We start from the raw sequence: 25466 nt of genomic DNA on the forward strand, positions 1-25466 counted from the left end.
TTTGTGCATTTACATACATACATTCCAAACCTAATTTAGACCTCCTTGTATTTTCTATGATCCCATCTAATTTTGTATTATTTTGAACTCTTAACTGTTTCTCCCCGTCCTCTGTGCACCCTTGGTTCTACTTTTTAATACGACATCTTGATGCCCAACACCCTGGTGAATTAGTTTAAACCCACCTACACAGGACTAGTTAACCTGCCCGCAAGGATATTGGTCCCAGCTCTGTTCAGGAGCAACCGTCCATCTTGAACAGGTCCCTCCTGCCACCGGACTGGTCCCAATGTCCCAGGAATCTGAAGCCTTCCCTCCTGCACCATGTCTGGCCACGCATTAACCTGCCTTATCCTCCTATTTTTACTCTCTCTAAATGCGTGGAACTGGTGTAATCCAGAGATTACTACCTTTTGAGGTCCTGCTTTTTAATTTCTGCCCCAGCTCTTGAAACTCTGATTGCAGGACCTCTTCCTCTCAGTCATTGGTTCCAACATGGACCACCACTTCTGGCTCTTTCCTCCCAAACAGAATGTTCTGCATAATGTCCCTTACCGTGGCACCAGGGCGGGAACATACCATCATCATCATCGGCAGTCCCTCGAAACGAGGATGACTTGCTTCCACGCCAAAAAGGGATGAGTTCACGGGTGTTTCAATGAAGGACCTAATATTCCAGGTCCCTGAAGGGTGGAAGATGCCTGTGCGTGGATTTTTTTTTAACGTGTGGTGGCCATTGCACACCAGTTACCACATGGGCTTGACAGAGCTAGGTCTTGGTTCATTGGCAAGGATTACCCAAGACAACTGGAGACCTGCTCTGCTGCACGGGCCTAGTGCGCGCACACATCGCAGTGCGGGCTGATCTGTGCTGCCCCTGGGCCCCCGCCTTTTCTGGCCCCGAACGCCTGTCTCTCCCGGATCCCGATCACGTCCCTCTACAATCTCTCGCCGCTCCTTCACCCCGACCTCGTCGCTCCTGCTGTACCTGCCCACGCTTCAATCACCGACCTGGACCTTGATGACATCCCTCTTCGCTGCCGTCGCCCTCCTGCACCAGCTCGCGCTGTACCTTGCAGTGGTACGCTGCCCATACCATACCACACTGAACATACCATATGGGACTGACGTCAGCGGTAGCAGAACTGCATGCCTGTCCCCCTGACTATTGAATCCCAAATTACTACTGGGGTCCGACACTTGCTGTATTCCCCAGTAAAGTTGTTGAGGCCAATTTACTAAATATATTCAAAAAGGAGTTAGATGAAGTCCTTACTACTAGGAGGATCAAGGGGTATGGCGAGAAAGCAGGAATGGGGTACTGAAGTTGCATGTTCAGCCATGAACTCATTGAATGGCGGTGCAGGCTCGAAGGGCCGAATGGCCTACTCCTGCACCTATTTTCTATGTTTCTATGTTTCAATGCAGTCCTTTTGTCTCGGTTTCAGGCTCAGGACTGTACTCCTACAAGGTGGTGTCACCCTCAACAATGCCAGAGAGTGCCACACTCCCGGAGGATTCCTGGATTATTTGGACTCGAGGGAGGGCTTCTTTTCAATAATGTCCAACAAGTGCATTTAAAAAAAAAAAATCTCAAACTTTTCTGATGTGTTGTGCTGAAGTTGGAGGTGGAACACTCTTCCAGTGGTATCATGCACCTTCTGCAACAGGCACTCCCAGATGGGGTAGAGCATAGCCCAGGTGGATAGTTAACATCTCTCTATCCTGTGTCAATAACCTGTTTTGTATATTGGAAGAGTAATCCTTGCTGCATGTTCCCAAATTGCCCAAACTCATTTCACTTTAATTTAAAAAAAACTTTACAGCCAGCAGAGAGGAGACCATTGTCCCATCGAATCAAAAATTGTCACTGGTTTACTTTAACTCCTTGAGCCTTTATAATTTTATTTTTCAGTCAGCTGTGTTGCCAAAAACCTGGTCTGCAGCATGCATTTCAGTACTACAGGTTTTTGAGTTGTGCTGTCATATCTAATTTATGAGCAGCGGCATTGCAACATATCCTATTTTAAGATGCAGTTTCAAGGTGATTGGCAAAAGAACCAAAGGCGACATGAGGGTAAACATTTTTACGCAGCGAGTGGTTAGGATCTGGAATGCACTGCCTGAAAGGATGGTGGAGGCAGACTGAATCATGGCTTTCAAAAGGAGAATTGGATAAGTACCTGAAGGAAAAAATATTTGCAGGGCTACGGAGGGGGGGGAAGGGCGAGGAGCTGGGATTAGCTGAAGTGCTCTTGCAGAGAGCCAACAGGGGCTCGATGGGCTGTGTGGTCTCTTTCTGTGCCATAACCATTCTATGATTCAATGCTTTTCCACAGTTTATTTTTACCGGTTCAGCTTTTGGGGGTTGTCTCTGGCTGTTACTTTTTTCTAGTGGCAAGAATTAAAACCCACATTTTCTTGCTCGGAAGGAGAATAGTGATGTCATTTGAATGCAGAAGATAAATTCATCTCTACTGACTCCTTTCCCAACCCCTGCTTTGGTGGCATTGGTGGGTGCCTATTTACCGTGAAGTTGTACTATTAAAGTTTAAATTAATGAATAATATTTAAACAGATAGCTGCTGGAGGACATGTTTAATGAAAGTGTCATACACCGGGGAAGAAGTGCTATCCCTGGCACTGCAGAACTGAGCTGATAAATGATTGGCAGAGCAGGAAAAACCTGTCTGCTCAACTTCTTGGGCTATGCTTTTTATTGCTGTACAAGTGAAAAATAAGCTTTAGCGTATATAAAAGTGACTTGTTGGGGAAATATTTTTACTGAACAGTAACTAAAAGGAATTTTGTTGGGTTGAGTTTGTATTTTGCGGAGAAAGCACGAGTGCAGCGTCCTGTCTCCTTTAGACGACATCATGGGCCTGAATTTGCTGCATACTTGCGCCACAGTAATATGTTAACGGCAGCGCCATTGTTAACACATAACCGTTCGAGGAAATAAAGGAGTAAATGAGTTAGCCCTTGCGTCATAGTTTGCTGGCACATTTGCATGGCTCAGCCCTCCATTGTAGTCGGTGGCATTCACCACTTTACTAGATTTATGCCATTATTGAGACACAGCCAGTTAGAAAACTAATGGGGTGGGTGACCCGGTAATGACATGATTTTATGGCCATCCTGTGACTTGCAGGTTGGGAGACCAACAAAGGGACCATTAAAGCTCAGAAGCCTCACTCACCCCAGCAGTCTGGAAATTGCTCGGAGTACTTTTTTCCTAAATCGCTACATTTTTGGCAGTTTATTTTTTGCTATCAAGAGCACTGTTGGTGTCCAAAGGGAGTTATATTTCAGGCCTCCACCAATTTCTACATGTTAGGAAGGTGAATGCATTGTAATTGCCAATCTGTTGGGCATTCCAATGTTCCTGATTGATTATGGATGACCTGGAAGAGCAGCCACATTGCTTGAGCCACCATGGCTGGGAACTGAACCGATCTCTCCACGACCCCTCACGCGGAGTGCAGGGAATCAATGTCAGTTGAGGCACTGATCGGAGAATCTGTGCACGCGCGGACTCCACTTCAACAGGGAAGCAATCGGCCATCTCTGCGAGATGCTCCGTGAAGACCAAAAGTTCATCCACCTTTCAGCAGGACCTTGTCAGTGGCAATGAAATAGACAACGGCTCTCAATTTCTACAGAACTGGCTCCTTCCAGCTGGGAACTAGAGACTTCTAACATTAGTCCAGGAGCAACAGCAACTTTTATTTATATAGCGCCTTTTAACGTAGTGAAACGTTCCAAGGCGCTTCACAGGAGTATTCGCTAAAATGTGAAACCGAGCTGCATAAGTAGAAATTAGTGCAGGTGACGAGGTAGGCTTGAAGGAGCATAGAGATGTTTAGGCAGGGAGTTCCACAGCTTGGGGCCGAGGCAACAGAAGGCACGGCCACCAATGGTTGAGCGATTATAATCAGGGCTGCTCAAGAGGGCAGAATTAGAGGAGCGTAGATAAATTGGGGTGTTGAAGCTGGAGGAGATTGGAGATAGGGAGGGGTGAGGCCATGGAGGGATTTGAAAATAAGGATGAGAATTTTGAAATTGAGGTGTTGCTTAACCAGAAGCCAATGTCGGTGGGTGAGCGGGTCTTGGTGCGAGTTAAGACACGGGCAGCCGAGTTTTGGATCACCTAGTTTACTTAGGGTAGAATGTGGGAGGCCAGCCAGGAGTGCATTGGAATAGTCAAGTTTAGAGGTAACAAAGGCATGGATGAGAGTTTCAGTAGCGGATGAGCTGAGGCAAGGGTGGAGACGGGCAATGTTACAAGCAATGGGGACCTGCATCAAGTGACAAATGCTATCTTCTGCAGGGCATCTAACTTCATTAAATTTGCATCAGAGAGACAGGTTGATCAATTTCCACTGGATCGCTGGCTTCTCCAGGGTGCAGAGAGCTATTGATGGGACTCGCATGCTGCTTACTTCCGTTAATGGGAAGGATTATAACTCGCTGAATGTGCTAATTGTCTGAGATAAATAGCTGAAGATTCTGCATGTAAACCCAGCATTCATTGAAGAGCTCATGATGCGGATGTGCAGACACCAGAAGTTACTTAACAGCCTTTTATTAATTTACATTGATTTTAGAGGATGCAGCTCCTAAACCCCTCCGCCTCTCTACTTCTCTCTCCTCCTTCAAGACGCCCCTTAACAACCTTCCTCCTTGACCAAGCTTTTGGTCGCCTGTCCTAATAGCTCCTTATGTAGCTTTGTGCTCCAGTGAAGCGCTTTGAGAGGGTTTATTATGTTGAAGGAGCTATACAAGTGCAGGTTGTTGTGAGGATTTCATTGCCACTGGACCAAAACCTTGCTCTGTCAAGCCCGTGTGGTGGCTGGTGTGCAACGGCCACCACACGTTAAAAAAATCCAAGCACAGGCATCTTCCACCCTTCAGGATGTAGTTCAGGACCTGGAATATTAGGTCCTTCATTGAAATACCTGTGAACTCATCCTTTTTTGGCGTGGAAGCAAGTCATCCTCATTTCGAGGGACTGCCTATGATAATGATGGGAGCTATTTCAGTTGGTCTGTGGGCTAAAGTAAGTCATTGGCCGCGCAGCCCACGAGGTTCCATGGATTGACGTTCCAGCAAAGTACGGCACAAGTATAGATCGATATGTTCCAGATATAGTTCGTGCATCCGCGTTGTTTTGCTTTTGTAGATTCGATATGAGTCAGGTGCTGAAAAGTGCAAATAACGGCATGTGCCACCAAACCCACCATTCCATCAAATCAGGCCCCATGTCACAGGACAGCCAGCTCGGGCGTGTTCGAACTCTGTCGAACTGACCTAATGTTCCAGAGGCTTATCTGCACAAAGCATTCTTCGACAGATCTTTTTATGCAGGCACAGGGCGCAATGATGTTTCATGGAACGTGCCATTAACTCGCTTACCCATGCTGCCATTGGGGCAATGATGATGCTTGACTGTGCTCCTCCCCCTCAAGCATATTTTCCTAAAGTGGCCTTACTTTTGGCTGCAGCAAAATGAAGATGATATTGCTGTGACACAGAAATCCATCTTTCCAAGTCACTGAGGCTATAATATGGTCTCCCTGCATTTTCATAGTGCCAGTGCACAGAACCCCCTCAACCAAATTTTAGGGTCTGCTAACCACCTCAAGACATCCCTGCATAAAGCAACAGCTCACTTGAACAAAAGTTTCCTTTTATTTTATGTTTCCTCTTTGTTTTCTATTTTTCACGACTTCTGTCAAGTTTCACTTCCCCAACCTCCTGCTGTAACTGAACTAGTGGTTCTCAGACCAAACTTTACACTTGGCTTACTTCTATCAGATCCTTAAAGTAAGCCTAGCTCCTCGCAACTACCTAGTTCACATTCTCTCTGTGCCCAGTCCAACATTGGCTCACAATTTAATGCTGGGAGGCTTAATGAACGCTGAACACCCAACCCAACGGCCATAAAAGACAACACAAGATCCTGGGTCTTTTCCATCAACTGTTTTGTCCTCAATGCACAAAAAGGAAACGGTGTGTAATGGAACCTCTGGCAGCGCTATGCTACCGCGTGTAATGGAACCTCGGTGCGCTATGCTACTGCGTGTAATGGAACATGTGGCTGCGCTCTGATACCGCGTGTAATGGAACCTGTTGGTGCGCTCGGATACCGCGTGTAATGGAACCTCGGTGCACTCATACCGTATGTAATGGAATCTCTGCTTGGATGCCACGTGTAACGGGACCTCTGCCCTCGGATAACGCATGTATTGGAATCTCGGTGCGCTCGGCTACTGCGTGTAATGGAACATGTGGGTGCGCTCGGATACCACGTGTAATGGAACTTCTGTGCGCTCGGCTACCGCGTGTAATGGAACCTCTGCACTCTGATACCGCGTGTAATGGAACATGGTGCATTCGGATACCAAGTGTAATGGAACATGTGGGTGCGCTGGGATACCGCGTGTTATGGAACATGGTGCGCTCGGATACCGCATGTAATGGAACCTGTGGGTGCGCTCGGATACCGCGTGTAATGGAACCTCTGCACTCGGATACCGCATGTAATGGAACCTGTGGGTGCGCTCGGATACCGCGTGTAATGGAACCTCTGCACTCGGATATCGCGTGTAATGGAACCTCTGATACTTTGCATTAATTAACATCTGTGGTGTGAACTTGGGTCACTGGGGGATGTGGTCCAAATATGTGTTTCTGTCTTCTCTGGAACTAGATTTAGATATGTCATGGGTTGCATGGAGATGCAGTGCTGCTTTTGTTCCTGTTAAAGGAGAAATACATTTTCCCCCGAATAGAACAATACTGTGGTCTTGGGGTTTCTTCACTTTATCCCTGCGGGAAGGATCATGGTTTTTTCTGGGGACAAGGCGACGTGGCAGTATGCACGGGCTGAGGTGGTACCTGAGTGCTCCTACGTTTTTTAATGTTACTATTTTTCAGTAAGTTTTCCTCTTTCCTGTAGTTTCATTCTTCTTTCACTTGATTTGTACCTTTGCCGCTGTGAAGATAGATGCAAATGCCCACACTCGTGACCATTAAAGCTGTTTTCCAGGAGGTGCTACTGACCATTTCCCCCTTCCCATTCTGTCGCTGCGCAGTGGTTTGTTTGCTGTGTTCGCTGAGCCTTGTTCTGTGAGGCTGAGAGTCAGCACACTGAATTTCAGTGCCACCAGGGTTCCTGGGCTCCTCTATATCCTTCATTTCTGGAGTTCTGTCATGAGGTTTAACGTGACCCCGGGATGATTTTTAGGGGTAAGTGATTTGTTATTGCTCAGACACTGGCATTTCACTGCTTCCAGAGTTTTATTTCTGAAATTGCAGTATGGGGTCGGCAAATCGTGCCAAACGTAATAAATGTTGAAATTTACCGATTTAGTTGCAGGAAATGCGTCCTTCCCATTTAATTGGCCTAATAATACTAATTCCCTGCTTAGTTAGGTTGATAACCTAAAAATGCACTTTTAAGGTACTTGCATTTATATAGTGCCTTTTTGCACAGACATTTCTATGTACTATCATACAATTAATTTATTTTGGAAGTGTAGCAACTTCTTTGGCCTATTTTAAAAACAGGCTTTTTTTTACTACTAAAAAAGGTTAAGCGCTTTTTAGTTGGTGCTGATCTGTTTTTGTCAGGTCACTTCAATCTCCTTTTGTGTTGTGTGCAGTGTTTACACTTCTGGAAAGTGTATTGAGTGTCTACTCTCTGCGGAGCTTTAGATACAATAGCGAGCGTGTTTCCCAGTCCTCTTTCTCTGTTCTTGCCTATACCCGAATATGCCTAATTAGTGCTTATTTCATTTTGGCATTTTCTAGTCTATCGCTTGTTTTGAATGCCGTTTTGGCTGGTAAATAGAGATTTTAAATTCTGCCTTAATGTTTGATGGCCAAGGATGTTCTAACCATATTTAAAATAATGGCACCGAAATTGCTGGAAAGATAATGGCAAGTTCACAGCAGCCTCCATTATTGGTGCGTAAAAAAAATCCCAGCAATTTGTGGCAAGCAAGAGCTACCCTGTGAGTTACAAATTGCTGGACGGCGTGCCCAGGTCCGCCATTAGCCTCGCAAAAACCGGAGTTTGTCATCAACCCCCTTGAGTTTCAAGAAATTGCTGGGTTTGCATCGTAAATACAAATGGAATTTCACTGCAACCATTTAGGGCTGGCATTTTCCTGTTGTAAAGATCTTGCTGATGATGTGATTTATGGTCCTGAAGTGCCACTCCACCTTGGAGGCACAGAAAGGAACAATTGAAACTGGAGATAGTAAACTGTTCCTGCAGAAAATTAGTCTCGGGGCCAAAGCCCATAGTGCAGGGTACTATACCAAAGTTGGAAATAAAATGGAAGACGAAGCAAATTTGGAAACGGTGAATAGGGGATGATGGATAGGGTTGGAGATGGATATGAAGATTAGACAGAATGGGACAGAGGACCGAGCACTGAGGAACCCCCTGTGTTTCTAGGAAAGGAATCTGAGGATGAGCCATTAAATACAGCACATTTGGAGGGATTCAGAAGGAAGCTGGATAGTCATGAGCATCGCTTTCGGTGGAGCCACACAGTGATGCACAGTGCCAGGCTCTGGAAGTGTCCAAAGCAACGACAAATGATTAACCAGAGTGTTTTGAGAGCAGAATCCCTGAAGTGTGTAAAGTAGGCAGCATGAGCACCAATGGAATAGCAGTGCCAAACACCAGACTCGTGATCAGGGAATAAGCCAGCATTTTCACGGTGATGGCTGATTTGAGAGTTAACAGCAGCTTCAATACTTCGGTAAGTGCTGCTGTGCGAATGATTGGTACATGGATCAACAGGATAGAACGGAGGTGCGGGGGCCCGGGAGCAGAGTGGAGGCCCCGAACAGTGTGAGAACACCAGCGGCAGGTCGGGGCCATAAAAGGAGCGGAGGTGCGGTGGCCCGGGAGCAGAGTGGAGACCACTTCAGGGAGCAGCGCGAGCTGGTGCAGGAGGGCGACGGCAGCCAAGAGTGATGTCATCAAGGTCCAGGTCAGTGATTGGAGCGTGGGCAGATACAGCAGGAGCGGCGAGGTCGGGGCAAAGGAGCGGCGAGGGACGTGATGGGGCCCAGGAGAGGCGTGAGTTTAGGGCCCAGGGGCAGCACGAGCCAGCCCCTACTGCGATATGTGTGCGCTCTAGGTCCGTGCAGCAGAGCAGGTCTCAAGTCGTCTTGGGTAATCCTTGCCACTGGACCAAAACCTACCTCTGTGGTGGCTGGTGTGCAACGGCCACCACATGTTTTTTTTTAAATTCCACGCACAGGCGTCGTCTATCCTTCAGGATGTAGTTCGGGTCCTTCATTTGAAATACCTGTGAACTCATTCTTTTTTGGCGTGGAAGCAAGTCATCCTCGTTCCGAGGGACTGTCTATGATGATATTGAGTGTGCAGCTTTTAGCTCCTGCAGGTCAGACCTCCCTTGATAGGGGAAACCCACTGCTTGCCTGCAGAGGTAGGGTTAATCCTCACCCTGTCCACAGCCGCTATCTATTTGTGGCCAGGAGCACTGCTGCTTTGGAAGCAGGTTCTTGGTGCCTCCAGCCATTCCGATTCCTTTACAGCATGGCAGCTGTCAGCCGCAGTACTGAAGAGTAAAGGCGGAGACGAGCATGTGATTGGAGGTGTTTGTCGATCAATTTGAGATTTCTTCTCGAATAGTATCGCTTGCCTCCCCTAACTTCGTGACATTTAAAATGGGTACAAATTTGCAACGAAGGCAAAAAATGTTGAAAAACATCATGGGCAGTCCCTCGGAATTGAGGAAGACTTGCTTCCACTCTTAACATGAGTCCTTGGGTGGCTGAACAGTCCAATGCGAGAGCCACAGTCCCTGTCTCAAGTGGGACAGATAGTCGTTGAGGGAAGGGGTGGGTGGGACTGGTTTGCCGCACGCTCTTTCCGCTGCCTGCGCTTGATTTCTGCATGCTCTCGGCGACGAGACTCGAGGTGCTCAGCGCCCTCTCGGATGCACTTCCTCCACTTAGGGCGGCCTTTGGCCAGGTGATATTAGATCGGCCGCACGTTATCTGCCTGACGTTCAGTTCCATTGGCTGCAATGCTACTGTGCGTTAGAGGTCATGGGTCATCGGCAGGGTCGTAGTGACTGAAGTCGGGTTCCGGTTTTTATTATACAGTTCTCTGAAATGTTTACTAATGTTTTGGCCGATTCCGTCCCATTCATTGGTTCCTGGCGACAGAGTTGATCAAATTATGTTGAGATTTTGGAGATTTCGGAGATTCTGTATTGCGATTCTATACATTTGTTCCATAAAACAGAAAACTATTGATTAGAGATTTGTACACAAAAATCTCATTGTGTGAATCAGTCATCACGGCTAACCGAGTAAAACTTGCATTTATATAGCACCTTTCAGGACCTCAAGACGTCCCATCGTGCTTCACAGCCAATGAAGTACATTTGAAGTGTAGTCACTGTTGTAATGTAGGAAACGCGGCAGCCAACTTGCGCACAGCAAGTTCCCACAAACAGCAATGTGATAATGAGCAGATAATCTGTTAGTGATGCTGATTGAAGGATGTGATATGTTATGTTGGTTGAGGGATAAATATTGGCCAGGGCACTTGGGATAACTTCCCTGATTTATTTTTTTACATAGCTCACTGTCTCTCTCACGCTCTCTGTCTCGCATGATTTTATATCCACTTCCGTTTTAGCTGCTGCACTGTTTATGGTGCGAGGCAGAAATTTCAGCAAACATGTGGCTTTTTAATCAGGCACATCTGCTTGTACCATTTTTGTTTCTTTTGCTTTAACCATGAATAGGTTAAAATCCAAAGATATCCTAGGGAAGCAGAATGCAAGTTGCTAGACTGAGCCACATAGCCTTTAGTAGTTTAGATCCTTGAATTGTTTTAAAGTACTTAAAAAAAAAAGTAAACCCGATGGTTGTAAATCAAAATTGAGAATCTATTTTAGCGATACTGGTTGAGGGAATATATATTGGCCAGGAGAGCAACCTCCTCCACCCTTCAAAATTGTGCCTTGGGGTCTTTTATGTCTACCTAAGAGCCTCGGTTTGACGGCACTTCCCACAATGCAGCACTCCCCCAGTCCCACCCACCCTTATCCTCAACGACTATCTGTCCCACCTGTGACAGGGATTGTGGTTCTCGTATTGGACTGTTCAGCCACCTCACAACTCATTTTAAGAGTGGAAGCAAGTCTTCCTCGATTCCGAGGGACTGCCTATGAGATGATGATGACTCCCTCAGTACCAATGTTCCCTCTTAATTTTATTTTGGGTGAGCCGCCCCTTTAACGGGCTGCACAGCCCATTCAAATTTCCACGCCGGCGCGGTTTTCCATTGTGAAGTCGGCAATGGTCAGCACGATTCCTCCAGAGCACTACGCAGCCCTGCAGCTTAACGGCAACATTGGTCAATACTGCATTAGGCTGTCGGACAGGATTATGTGCTCAAGACTCTTGGCTGTCTCAGTGCTGTCAAAGAACTAAGGACGGGGGACAGGATCTATTTTACTTGTCTCTCAATTGCAGGGAAAATTATGAGTTTATGCTGTTACATTTGCCTGAAGATTTGGAGCAGAAATGTATCTTTGCCACTTTCAAAACATCCAAAAAATTACCAATGTTTCATTCCATTTACACTTGCAAAACTCATCATTTGGAGTAAGTAACAAACTGGAGAATGGAGCTAATCAAAAATGTAATTTGAAAAATTCATATTGCTTTTTTTTTTAAAAAAAAAAGGTAGGGATTGCTTGCCTAGAAAACAGCAGATAACCAGGAACGGTTTCAAATGGAGGAAGTGTTAGCGGTTCCTGACATTTGATGCATGTTTTTTAATATATCTAGGTTGGAATTTCATTATAAAAGAAAAAATGGATTTAAAAAAATCCTAGCATGAATGCTTTGGTTCATCATGGTTCGTTCCATTTTAAGAAGTGTTTGCATCTTTGTAAATTCACCAATAGCCGATGAGCGTGCAGTCATTGTGGCGGGTGCCACACCCTGCCAGTGCTACTTTGTAACTGACTGATAATACCAGTGGGTGGTTCCTATTTTCTGCTGCTCTTTAGACAAGGATCTTGCTTGTGCTCAATACAGGCCCCACCACTTACACAGTCCATGCTTACCCTGGGGAAATATTGGGGAAAGGCACTAACCATTTTCTATGACCATAGGTATCAGTTACAAAGGCGACGCTTAAACTTGCACGCTGACTATTTTGGGCAGTTCGGTACTTTTTTTTTACATACGGCTGCATCCAATCAGCATCTCGCTTGCAACATAGAGCCATTGGTCAAAGCATAAATGGAACCAAGACTTTGGAGCGGAGTATGACGCGATCGAATGTTAAACGTATCAGCTGATCGAAGCTGGCCAATGTCTCCACTGCCTCCTGTAGTTAACCATTAACAATTCAGTCAATCAGCAGGTCGCATTGTTAATAACTGGGAGGCACAGTCATCCCCCCTGGGCCTCTTGTGATCTGGGGAACGCGCAGGCATCAGTGACCTGAGCTCGAAACAGAAGATGAGCACAAAATAATAAATATTAATGAATACCCAAGTAGTCAGGAGAGAAACCATAAGCAAGCAAAGACATCCCGAGTAAAATCAGTGACTTTGTTATAACTCAGCTGGTGGATCTAGACCGGCTCATTGAGCTCGAAGCAAATAAAACCCCAGGGAGAGATGGTAATTAACCCAGACTGAAAGATTATTGAGGAGATTTATGATGTACTGGCAGTCATTATGAGGGAGTCATTGAGGAGACACCAGATGATTGGAAACAGGATAATGTGATCCCCGTATTCAAAAAGGGGGCCAAGCCTTCCATGGACGATTGCAGATACAGTGACCAGGCCTGCATTCTGTGTAAAGTAATGCAATCCGTTATCAGGAGTAAATTTGTGGATCCTCTACAACAGTTAACATCAGTCAGCATGGACTTGAGGGGAATATCATTCCTGATCAACCTCCTCACATCGTTTGTTGTTAAAGTAACATCCCAAATGGACCACGGCAAGCCCCATGACACAGGGCCCAAAATTCCACATCGCCTGTTTTTGGCGTTATTTTAAGATTAACGGCCGATTTTAATTTTTTAAGCCAAAGTAGTGCCAAAAACAATCTCAAGTTTTGCCATTTTTCTCTTTGAATTTGGCGTTGCGCAGAAAGACCTTCGCTTCTGTGGGTGGAGCTAATTGATGGCGCCGAAAAACTGAGGCCCCGTTCTGCGCATGCCCAAGCATTTAGGTTTCCAGGATAACCTATAATTGTACACCTTTCCCTGTAGCTAACACATGCTGATTTTTTTCCCGTGCCGACTAGCTGAGCATTTTCTGCCCCTATCCCCAGCTGAAAGGGGCTGCAACGGGGGTTCCTATCACCGGCTAAAAGGTTCCCGCTGCGGAGATAGTGGATGCATTGGTTGTGATCTACCAAAATTCCCTGGATTCTAGGGCGGTCCCAACGGTTTGGAAAACCGCAAATGTAATGTTCCTATTTCAAAAAGGAGGCAGACAAAAAGCAGGAAACTATAAACTAGTTAGCCTAACATCTGTCGTTGGGAAAATGCTGGTTTCCATTATTAAGGAAGCAGTAGTGGGACATTTGGAAAAGCATAATTCTATTAAGCAGAGTGAGCATGATTTTATGAAGGGGGAAATCATGCTTTACAAATTTGCTGGAGTTCTTTGAGGATGTAACGAGCAGGGTGGATAAGGGGAAACAAGTGGATGTGTTGTATTTAGATTTCCAGAAGGCATTCGATAAGATGCCACATAAGAGGTTACTGCACAAGATAAAAATTCACGGGGTTGGGGGTAATATTTTAGCAAGGATAGAGGATTGGCTAACTAACAGAAAACAGAGAGTCGGGATAAATGGGTCATTTTCAGGTTGGCAAACAGTAACTAGTGGGCTGCCGCAGGGATCAGTGCGGGGCCTCGACTATTTACAATCTATATTAATGACTTGGATGAAGGGACCGAGTGTAATATAGCCCAAGTTTGCTGATGATACAAAGATGGGTGGGAAAGCAAATTGTGAGGAGGACACAAAAATCTGCAAAGGGATATAGACAGGCTAAGTGATTGGATACAGATTTGACAGATGGAGTATAATGTGAGAAAGTGTGAGGTTATCCACTTTGGCAGAAAAAATAGAAAAGCAAATTATAATTTAAATGGTGAAAAATTGCAAAGTGCTGGAGTACAGAGGGACCTGGGGGTCCTTGTGCATGAAACACAAAAAGTGAAGTATGCAGGTACAGCAAGTAATCAGGAAGGCAAATGGAATGTTGGTCTTTATTGCAAGTGGGATAGAGTATAAAAGCAGGGAAGTCCTGCTACAACTGTACAGGGTACTGGTGAGGCCACACCTAGAGTGCTGCGTACAATTTTGATCTCCGTATTTAAGGAAGGATCATCATAGGCAATCCCTCGGAATCGAGGAAGACTTGCTTCCACTCTTGAAGTGAGTTCTTTGGTGGCTGAACAGTCCAATACGAGAGCCATAGACTTTGTCACAGGTGGGACAGATAGTCGTTGAGGGAAGAGGTGGGTGGGACTGGCTTGCCGCACACTCTTTCCGCTGCCTGCGCTTGATTTCTGCATGCACTCGGCGTTGAGGCTCAACATCCTCTCGGATGCACTTCCTCCACTTAGGGCGGTCTTTGGCCAGGGACTCCCAGGTGTCCGTGGGGATGTCGCACTTTATCAGGGAGGCTTTGAGGGTGTCCTTGTACCGTTTCCGCTGGCCACTGTTTGGCTTGTTTGCTGTGAAGGAGTTCCGAGTAGAGCACTTGCTTTGGGAGTTTCGTGTCTGGCATGCGAACTATGTGGCCTGCCCAGCGGAGCTGATCGAGTGTGGTCAGTGCTTCAATGCTGGGGATGTTAGCCTGGACAAGGACGCTGATGTTTGTGCTGTTGCTGACGCTCTCCCAGGGGATTTGTAGGACCTTGTGGAGACATCGTTGGTATATTTCCAGCGACTTGAGATGTCTACTGTACATGGTCCATGTCTCTGAGCCATACAGGAGGGTGTGTATTACTACAGCCCTGTAGACCATGAGCTTGGTGGCAGTTTTGAGGGCCTGGTCTTCAAACATTCTTTTCCTCAGGTGGTCGAAGGCTGCACTGGTGTATTTTAAGGAAGGATATACTTGCATTGGAGGCTGTTCAGAGAAGGTTCACTAGGTTGATTCTGGAGATGAGGGGGTTGACTTTTAAAGATAGGTTGAGCAGGTTGGGCCTATGCTCATTCCAATTCAGAAGAATGAGCGGTGATCTTATCGAAACATATAAGATAATGAGGTGGATGCAGAGAGGATATTTGCACTCTTAGGGGAAACTAAAACTAGGGGACAAAGTCTCAGAATAAGGGGCGCCCATTTAAAACTGAGATGAGGAGGAATTTCTTCTCTCGGAGGGTTGTAAATCTGTGGAATTCTCTGCCCCAGAGAGTCTGGAGGCTGGGTCATTGAATATATTTAAAGTGGAGATAGACAGATTTTTGATCGATAATGGAATAAAGGGTTATGGGGAGCGGGCAGGGAAGTGGAGCTGAGTCCATGATCAATCAGCCATGATCTTAAATGGCAGAGCAGGCTCGAGGGGCCAGGTGGCCTACTCCTTCTCTTATGTTCTTATGCTGCCGCCCCCATCCCCGACCGAAAGGTCCCCGCTACAGCCGCCCCTCTCCGGCTTGGCTTCCACCCCCCCGCCCGCCCTCCCCCCGAGCTACTTTGGAAACCCAGTGCTGAGCTCCTGTGTCCGGCTGAGGGAGATAAACAAGATGTCGTCTGTAACGCCAATTTCTAACTGTCTCCGATTTGGTAATGTAAGGTTTTTCAAGGCGGGCCCCAGTGGTCCCCAGCGCCGTTTTTGAAAAATCCTTATTGGCAAAACTTGCAAAAATGGTGATATGGGTTTGACCTCTAGTTACGTCATAAAAATCTTAACTTAAAAAAAAAAATCGGCCATTACCTGTTAAGGATGGCATTATACCCTTGACGAAACTTGCAAAGTTAAGTTGGCTCCATCAAACTGATACCTCACAAAATTTGGAGCCAAATGGTGGCGACATTTGGGCCCATAGTATCTAAACTCAAAGTTGTATAGGAATTCGGGGTAAACCTTGGGCATGGTTACGGAATTGGCTGAAGTGGAGGAAGCCATGCATGTTCATTAGAGGAGTTATGATTGAATGGGGTGCCTTGGGGATCAGTGCTGGAACCCTTTTCTAATTTGCATAAATGACTTGGATTCAAATACTTAATGCAAAGTGGTCAGATTTGCAAAACATGCCAAACTAGGAGGGGCAGCGGAGTCTGAAGAGAGAGCTCCAAAATTATGGAGTGAGTTGGATAAAATATGTAAGTGGGCAGAACACTGGATGATGTTTAATGCAGACAAATATAAAGTACAACATATAAAGAAAAATAGGCAAAACTCCCACTTCATGAATGGTATTGAAATAGATGAGGATGAAGTTAAAAGACCTAGGGACTCTTGATCATCATCATAGGCAGTCCCTCGGAATCGAGGAAGACTTGTTTCCACTCTTTTAAAAATGAGTCCTTAGGTGGCTGAACAGTCCAATACGAGAACCACAGTCCCTGTCACAGGTGGGACAGATAGTCGTTGAGGGAAGGGGTGGGTGGGACTGGTTTGCCGCACGCTCTTTCTGCTGCCTGCGCTTGATTTCTGCATGCTCTCGGCGACGAGACTCGAGGTGCTCAGCGCCCTCCCGGATGCACTTCCTCCACTTAGCGCGGTCTTTGGCCAGGGACTCCCAGGTGTCAGTGGGGATGTTGCACTTTATCAGGGCAGACGGGGCCTCGGTTTAACGTCTCATCTGAAAGACAGCACCTCCGATAGTGCAGCAGTCCCTCAGCACTGCACTGGAGTGTCAGCCTAGATTTATGAGTTCAAGTTTCCTGGAGTGGGACTTGAACCCACAACCTTCTGACACAGGCAAGAGTGCTACCCACTGAGCCACAGTTGACGCACGTTATTTGCATGCCAGACACTAGGTTCCCAAAGTAAGCGCTCTACTCTGAACTCCTTCACGACAAACGAGCCAAAGGTGGGCAGAGGAAATGTTACAAAGACACCCTCAAAGCCTCCCTCTTGGTAGACTCAGCGCTAAACATAGAAACATAGAAAATAGGTGCAGGAGTAGGCCATTCGGCCCTTCTAGCCTGCACCGCCATTCAATGAGTTCATGGCTGAACATTCAACTTCAGTACCCCATTCCTGCTTTCTCGCCATACCCCTTGATCCCCCTAGTAGTAAGGACCTCATCTAACTCCTTTTTGAATATATTTAGTGAATTGGCCTCAACAACTTTCTGTGGTAGAGAATTCCACAGGTTCACCACTCTCTGGGTGAAGAAGTTCCTCCGCATCTCGGTCCTAAATGGCTTACCCCTTATCCTTAGACTGTGACCTCTGATTCTGGACTTCCCCAACATTGGGAACATTCTTCCTGCATCTAACGTCCAACTAGTTCAGCGCAGCAATCCAGAGGCAATGGGACGTTGAAGTACTTAGCCAGAGCAAAACAGTACAATATAATTCAGAGGAGCTTTCGTCAGAACTGGCAAAAGGTCATCGACCTGAAACATTAACTCTGTTTCTCTTTCCACAGATGCTGCCTGTCCAGCTTTTTCTGTTTTTATTAGAGATTTCTAGCATCCGCAGTACTTTGCTTTTGTATAATTCAGAGGAGATAGCCATCAAGTTGTACAGTGTGCTGGTCAGATCAAGCCTCGAGTACTGCATCCATTTCTGGTTGCTAAGAAACGGGGAGATAGTGAAACGCTGGCCGCACTGCAGGGAAAAAGCAAGAGGCTGATCCACAGTATCAGGGGACTGAGTGATGAGGAACGATTGGAGAAACTTGGGCTCTTAGCCTGGAGGAGGGAGGAGGTGACTTGAGAAGTGACCATATAGAGAGGTACATCAGATTGTTACAGTTTTGGACAAAGTTTAACTTGGAATATTACTTCAAATTAAACTGGGAGATAAAACTAGAGGACCAGGCTCAAGATAGTGAAAGACAACTTTAGGACCGAAATCAGGAAATTCTACTTCACATACTTTGATCAACATGTGGAATAAACATCCAGATGCGTAATGGAGGAAATAACACTCAAATCATTTAAACAATTGGATGCTACAATTGGGGGATGGGCATTTGGCTCTCACTGGATGGATGATTTAAGATGGGCCGAATGACCTTCCTCTGCCCTTTGCTCTAATTCTCTTGTGATCATTTCTGTATGTGTCAGCCGTGGCTCACACTCTCTCCTCCTGAGTCAGAAAGTTGTGGGTTCAAGTCCCATTCCAGAAACTTGAGCACATGAATCTAGGCTGACACTCCAGCGCAGTGCTGAGGGAGCGCCGTCTTTCAGCTGAGATGTTAAACCGAGGCCCCGCCTGCTCTCGCAAGTGTACATAAAAAATCCCATGGCACTATTTCAAAGAGCAGCAGGAGAGTTATCCCTGGTGTCCTGGCCAATATTTATCCCTCAATCAACATCATAAAAAAAACAGGTTATCTGGTTATTATCACATTGCTGTTTGTGAGAGCATGCTTGTGTGCAACTTGGCTGCCATGTTTCCTACATTACAACAGTGACTGCACTCCAAAATTACTTAATTTGCTGTAAAGCGCTTTGAGACGTCTGGTGGTCATGAAAGGCGCTATATAAATCCAAGTCTTGATGCGCCATTTTTATAAATGAGGGAATTGGTAAGTCATTGAATTCATGGTCACAATAAGAGAAAACAGGATGAGAAAACTGGTCTTGTCTTTTCAACGTGAGGCAAATATTACTTCATGCATGACCACTTTTCTCTGCTAATCTTCCTATTGGATGTGAAAAATGTGCGATAGCTACAACTGAATGTTGTGTAATACAGTACATTGTGAAACCTCGTCAACAAATGTCTTTTTGTAAAAACATTCAGTTCACAATGAAAAAAGGTAATGTGCATTAAACCAGCAGTTCTCCCATGGAATATAAACAGAAAAGTTTGGAAATACTCAGGCAGCATCTGTAAACTGACATCTTCAGTGTGATGGGAAGTAAGTGCGACACTTGCAGGAAATGCACACTATATGCAAGACTTTTAACATGGATGCTGGGAAATAAGACAGCCATGTAACACAGTAACTGACTGTTTCTCCAGTAGTTCTGATCTGGAGGTAGAGTTAAAAGATCATAGGACAGGTACTTGATGCTCCTAAGTGTGTGCGCACCAATATCTGCTCCACAGATCAGGGTGGTGTGCTATAGTAAACGATGGGCACAACTTCAGCATTTTCACTCCGATGTCAACAATAGCTCACATTTGTATAAGAACTTGGGGAATAGGTGCAGGAGTAGGCCCTTCAGCCCCTCAATCCTGCTCCGCCATTCAATGGGATCATGGCTGATCTTCGACCTCAACTCCACTTTCCTGCCCTATCCCCCACATCCCTTGATTCCCTGAATATCCAAAAATCTATCGATCTCTGTCTTGAATATACTCCACGACTGAGCCTCCACAGCCCTCTGGGGTGGAGAATTCCAAAGATTCACCACCCTCTGAGTGAAGAGGTTTCTCCCCATCTCAGTCCTAAATGGCCGACCCTTTATTCTGAGACTGTGACCCCTGGTTCTAGACATCCCAGCCAGGGGAAACCTCCTCCCTGCATCTACCCTACCAAGTCCTGTAAGAATTCTGTATGTTTCAATGAGATCACCTCTCATTCTTCTAAACTCGAGAGAATATAGGCCTTGTCTATTCAATCTCTCCTCATAGGACAATCCCCCCCCCCCCCCCCCCATCCCAGGAATCAGTCTGGTGAATCTTCGCTGCACTCCCTCAATGGCAAGTATATCCTTCCTTAGGTAAGGAGACCAAAACTGTACACAATACTCCAGGTGTGGTCTTACCAGGGCCCGATATAATTGCAGTAAGACGTCTTTACTCTTTTATACTCAAATACTCTTGTAATAAAGGCCAACATACCATTTACTTTCTTAATTGCTTGCTGTACCTGCATGTTAATTTTCAATGATTCAGGTACAAGGATACCCAGGTCCCTCTGCACACCAACACTCCCAATCTCTCTCCATTTAAAAAAAATACTCAGCTTTTCTATTTTTCCTTTTTTTTTTAAAAAAGTGGATAACTTCACATTTCTCCACTTGCCATATTCCATTTTCCATGTTTTTGCCCACTCACCTGTCTATATCCCCTTGAAGCCTCTTTGCATCCTCCTCACAACTTACATTACCACCTAGCTTTGTATCATCAGCAAACTTGGATATATTACATTTGGCCCCTTCATCCAAATTATTGATATAGATTGTGAATAGCTGGGACCCAAGCACCGATCCTTGCGGAACCCCAGTAGTTATAGCCTGCCAACCCGAAAATGGCCTATTTATTCCAACTCTCTGTTTTCTGTCCGTTAACCAATCCTCAATCCATGCTAGTATGTTACCCCCAATCCCATGAGCCCTAGTTTTGTTTAATAACCTCTTATGTGACACCTTTATCGAATGCCTTCTGAAAATCCAAATACACCACATCCACTGGTTCCCCCTTATCTACTCTGTCAGTTACAACCTCAAAAAACTCAACAGATTTGTCAAACTTGATTTCCCTTTCATAAATTTGTGTTGACTCTGCCCAATCCTCCTGTTATTTTCTAAGTGCCCTGTTACCACGACCTTAATAATAGAGTCTTGCATTTTTCCGACTACTGATGTCAGGCTAACTGATTTGTAGTTCCCCATTTTCTCTCTTCCCTCCTTTCTTGCATAGTGGGTTTACATTTGCTACCTTCCAATCCGTGGGAACCATTCGAGAATCTATGGAATTTTGGAAGATGATAACCAATGCATCCACTATCTCTATAGCCACCTCTTCTACATCCTAGGGTTTTAAGTCATCGGGTCCAGGGAATTTATTGGCTTTTAGTCCCATTATTTTTTTTTAAAATTAATACTAATTTCTTTCATTTTCTTCTTCTCGCTAGACCCTTGGTACTCCACTATTTCTGGGAGGTTTTTCATGTCTTCAGTGAAGGCAGACACAAAGTATTTGTTTAATTTCTCTCATTTCCGTATTCCTCATTTATAATTTCTCCTGTCTCTGCCTGTAAGGGACCCACATTTACTTTAGCTAATCTTTTCCTTTTTACATACCTAATAGAAGCTTTTACAGTCTGTTTTTAAGTCTCTCACTAGTTTACTCTCATATTCGATTTTCCCTTTCTTTATCAATGTCTTGCTCCTCCTTTGCTGATGCAATTTAAAGCAAATAAGTGTGAAGTGATGTACTTTGGGAGGAACAACATGGAGAGGCAGTATAAGCTAAATGGTGCTATTTTGGCGTGATGGGGGAGGTGTGTGTGAGTATATTTGCTAATCTTTGTAGGTGGCAGGGCAAGTTGATAAGACGGTTAATAAAACATATGGAACACTTGGCTTTGTAAATAGGGGCATTGATTACAAAAACAAGGAAGTCAGGCTTAACCATTACATATCACTGGTTAGGCCTCAGCTGGATTATTGTGTAAAATTCTGGGCATCACACTTTCGAAAGGCTGTCAAGGCCTTGGAGAGGGTACAGAGGAGGTTTACCAGGATGATTCCAGGGATGAGGGACTTCAGTTATGTGGTGAGACTGGAGAAGCTGGGATTGTTCTCCTCGGAGCAGAGAAGGTTAAGTGGACACTCAGTTGAGGGGTTTTGATAGAGCAATTAGCGAGAAACTGCTTTCTCCAGCAGCTGGAGGTCAGAGATTTAAAATAATTGGCAAAAGAACGAGAAGGAAATGAGAGATTTTTCAGTGTTATGATCTGGAACGCATTACCTGAAAGTGTGGTGGAAGCCGATTCCATGGACATTTTCAACAGGATATATACTTGAAGAGGGTAATTTGCAGGGTTATAGACGAAATTGGACAGCTCTTTCAAAGAGCCGGCACAGGCACGACCAACCAAATGACATCCTCCTATGCTGCAAGATTCTATGGGGGGGGGAAAAGAGAGATACAGTCCGATGCCATGTCACTCACTCCAGTCTATTGCTCGTTGACTTGTGATTTCAGAGGTTGGTGTTATACTTGGGGGATGGCGTTGCTGAGGAGCAGAAAGCGACCGGGCAATAGCAAGGTAGTTTTTAAGCAGGTTGTTGGAGATGACAGTGTAACAAAGAGGAAGAAGTTAGATGGTGAATGAGGTGAAGTCATCAGAGATGAACTGGTGATTGTGACCTCCAGTGGCAGTGCCTTGCATGATGGCAAGGCTTTGGGGTAAGCGTTGGGAGTTTATATGAGTTACATCGAGCACAGAAACAAGCCATTCAGCTCCACTAGTCCATGCGGGTGTTTATCCTCCACTTGAGCCGGTATCTGCATTACCCTCTATTCCCTTCTCCCTCACATAAGAACATAAGAACAGGAGTAGGCCATACGGCCCCTCGAGCCTGCTCCCCCATTCAATAAGATCATGGCTGATCCGATCATGGACTCAGTTCCACTTCCCTGCCTGCTCCCCATAAACCCCTTATTCCCTTATCGTTTAATAAACTGTCTATTTCTGTCTTAAATTTATTTAATGTCCCAGCTTCCACAGCTCTGAGGCAGCGAATTCCACAGATTTACAACCCTCTGAGGGAAGAAATTTCTCCTCATCTCAGTTTTAAATGGGTGGCCCCTTATTCTAAGATCATGCCCTCTAGTTCTAGTCTCCCCCATCAGTGGAAACATTCTCGCTGCATCCACCCTGTCAAGCCCCCTCATAATCTTATATGTTTCGATAAGATCATCTCTCATTCTTCTGAATTCCAATGAGTAGAGGCCCAACCTACTCAACCTTTCCTCATAAGTCAACCCCCTCATCCCCAGAAACAACCGAGTGAACCTTCTCTGAACTGCCTCCAAAGCAAGTGTATCCTTTTGTAAATATGGAAACCAAAACTGCATGCAGTATTCCAGGTTTGGCCTCACCAATACCTTGTATAGCTGTAGCTAGACTTCCCTGCTTTTATACTCCATCCCCTTTGCAATAAAGGCCAAGATGCCTTTGGCCTTCCTGATCACTTGCTGTACCTGCATACTATCCTTTTGTGTTTCATGCACAAGTAGCCCCAGGTCCCGCTGTACTGCGGCACATTACAATCTTTCTCTATTTAAATAATAACTTGCTCTTTGATTTTTTTTTTCTGTCAAAGTGCATGACCTCACATTTTCCAACATTATACTCCATCTGCCAAATTTTTGCCCACTCACTTAGCCTGTCTATATCCTTTTGCAGATCTTTTGTGTCCTCCTCACACACTGCTTTTCCTCCCACCTTTGTATCGTCAGCAAACTTGGCTACGTTACACTCAGTCCCTTCTTCCAAGCCGTTAATATAGATTGTAAATAGTTGGGGTCCCTGCACTGATCCCTACGGCACCCCACTAGTTACTGGTTTCCAATCAGAGAATGAACCATTTATCCCGACTCTCTGTTCTCTTAGTTAGCCGATCTTCTATCCATGCTAATATATTACCCCCAACCCCATGATCTTTTATCTCGTGCAATAACCTTTTATGTAGCACCTTGTCAAATGCCTTCTGGAAGTCCAAATGCACCGCATCCACTGGTTCCCCTTTATCCACCCTCTTCGTTACATCCTCAAAGAACTCCAGCAAATTTGTCAAACATGACTTCCCTTTCATAAATCCATGCGGTCTCTGCCTGCTTATCTAGTTTCCCCTTAAATGCATCTATACTATTTGCCTCAACCACTCCGTGATAGTGAGTCCAGATTCTCACCACTATCTGGGTAAAGAATTTTCTTCTCAAATTCCCGATTTGATTTCTTGGTGACTATCTTGTATTGATGGCCTCTAGTTTTGCTCTGTCCCACAAGTGGAAACACTGTCTACTTTATCTCAACCTTTCATAATTTTATAGACCTATATTATGTCACCACTCTGCCTTCTCTTGTCAAGAGAAAAGAGACCTTTTCTGATAGGTATAGCCTTGCAGTTTTGGTATCATCCCTTAATTTTTTTTGCACCCTCTCCAGTGTCTCTATCCTTTGTGCAGTTCTGGTCACTACATTACAAAAAGTATTGCAAGCTTGGTCTAACCAAGATTTGATGCAAGTTTAGCATAATGTCTCTACTTTCAATTCTATACCTCTAGAAATAAACCCTAGTGCTTGGTTTGCTTTTGTTATGAACTTGCTAACCTGTGTCGCAACTTTTAGTGATTGTGTATTTGTACTCTCAGATTCCTTTGCTCCATTATCCCATTTAGATTCATATTTTCTAAGTAAGATGTGACCTCCTTATTTTTCTTAGCTAATTGTGAGGTATTACATTTTAATATGTTGAAATTAATTTTCTAATTTTACGTGGTGAGGTTGAGTGAAAACAAGAGGCCAGAGGAGGGGCATAGACTAACATTCGGTGTATATTGATCAAATGAGGAGTAAGTGCCAGTGGAAGGAGGAAAAAGACCAGTCGAGAGTTGCTGTGTCTGGGTTTCAGTTGCACTCGGGAAGTAGTTGGGTTGATCCAGAATGAAGGTGCAGATGGGGAGAGCTTTTTGTAAAGTGTAATACTGAAGATTTCCATACTTTTTCATCAACTTGCAACCAATGTTCCTTCTAAACTGGGCGTGTGAGCAGCCGAACAGCACTCTGGAAGGCTGCTCACAAGGTGCTCCTACAAATCCCCTGAGAGGACAGACGCACCAACATTAGAGTCCTCTGGGATGTTGGCCTGATCAGCTCCGCTGGGCAGGCCACATTGTCCGCACGCCAGACACGAGACTCCCAAAGCAAGCGCTCTACTCTGAACTCCTTCACGGCAAACAAGCCAAAGGTGGGCAGAGGAAACGTTACAAGGACACCCTCAAAGCCTCCCTGATAAAGTGCAACATCCCCACCGTCACCTGGGAGTCCCTGGCCGGGGACCGCCCTAAGTGGAGGAAGTGCATCCGGGAAGGCACTGAACACCTCCAGACTCGTCGCCGAGAGCATGCAGAAATTCAGCGCAGGCAGCAGAAAGAGCGTGCGGCAAACCTGTCCCACCCACCCTTTCCCTCAACAACTATCTGTCCCACCTGTGACGGGGACTGTGGTTCAGCCACCTAAGGAAAGTGGAAGCAGGTCTTTCTCGATTCCAAGAGACTGCCGATGATGATGATACTCCCTGTAAGATACCACACGTGCGGCTGTCAGCAAATTTAAAAGGTACTACGTGCAAAAAAAAAAATTGAGGGCAATCATTTGCACCAGCCCAATAATGCAAATTGAAGCCGACCACACTGAAAGGACCGGAAAGCGTCAACTCTCCCCATCCACACTTAGCTGTACAATTCTAGATTTTGCCCCCTCAAACTGGAAAGGACAATACGTCACGTGGATGAAGTGCTGTTGGTTACAGGTCTGTCAC

The 25466-nt window shown here is 45.4% G+C and overlaps 1 protein-coding gene across 4 annotated transcripts in view; it reads left to right on the plus strand.

Moving 5' to 3' along the window:
* The window catches only part of senp6a (SUMO specific peptidase 6a), a 190548-nt gene that overhangs the window by 18340 nt on the left and 146742 nt on the right, over positions 1-25466 (plus strand). The gene's annotated exons all lie outside the window — the stretch shown is intronic.

This window comes from Pristiophorus japonicus, chromosome 9 (assembly GCF_044704955.1).
Source record: "Pristiophorus japonicus isolate sPriJap1 chromosome 9, sPriJap1.hap1, whole genome shotgun sequence".
NCBI lineage: Eukaryota > Metazoa > Chordata > Chondrichthyes > Pristiophoridae > Pristiophorus > Pristiophorus japonicus.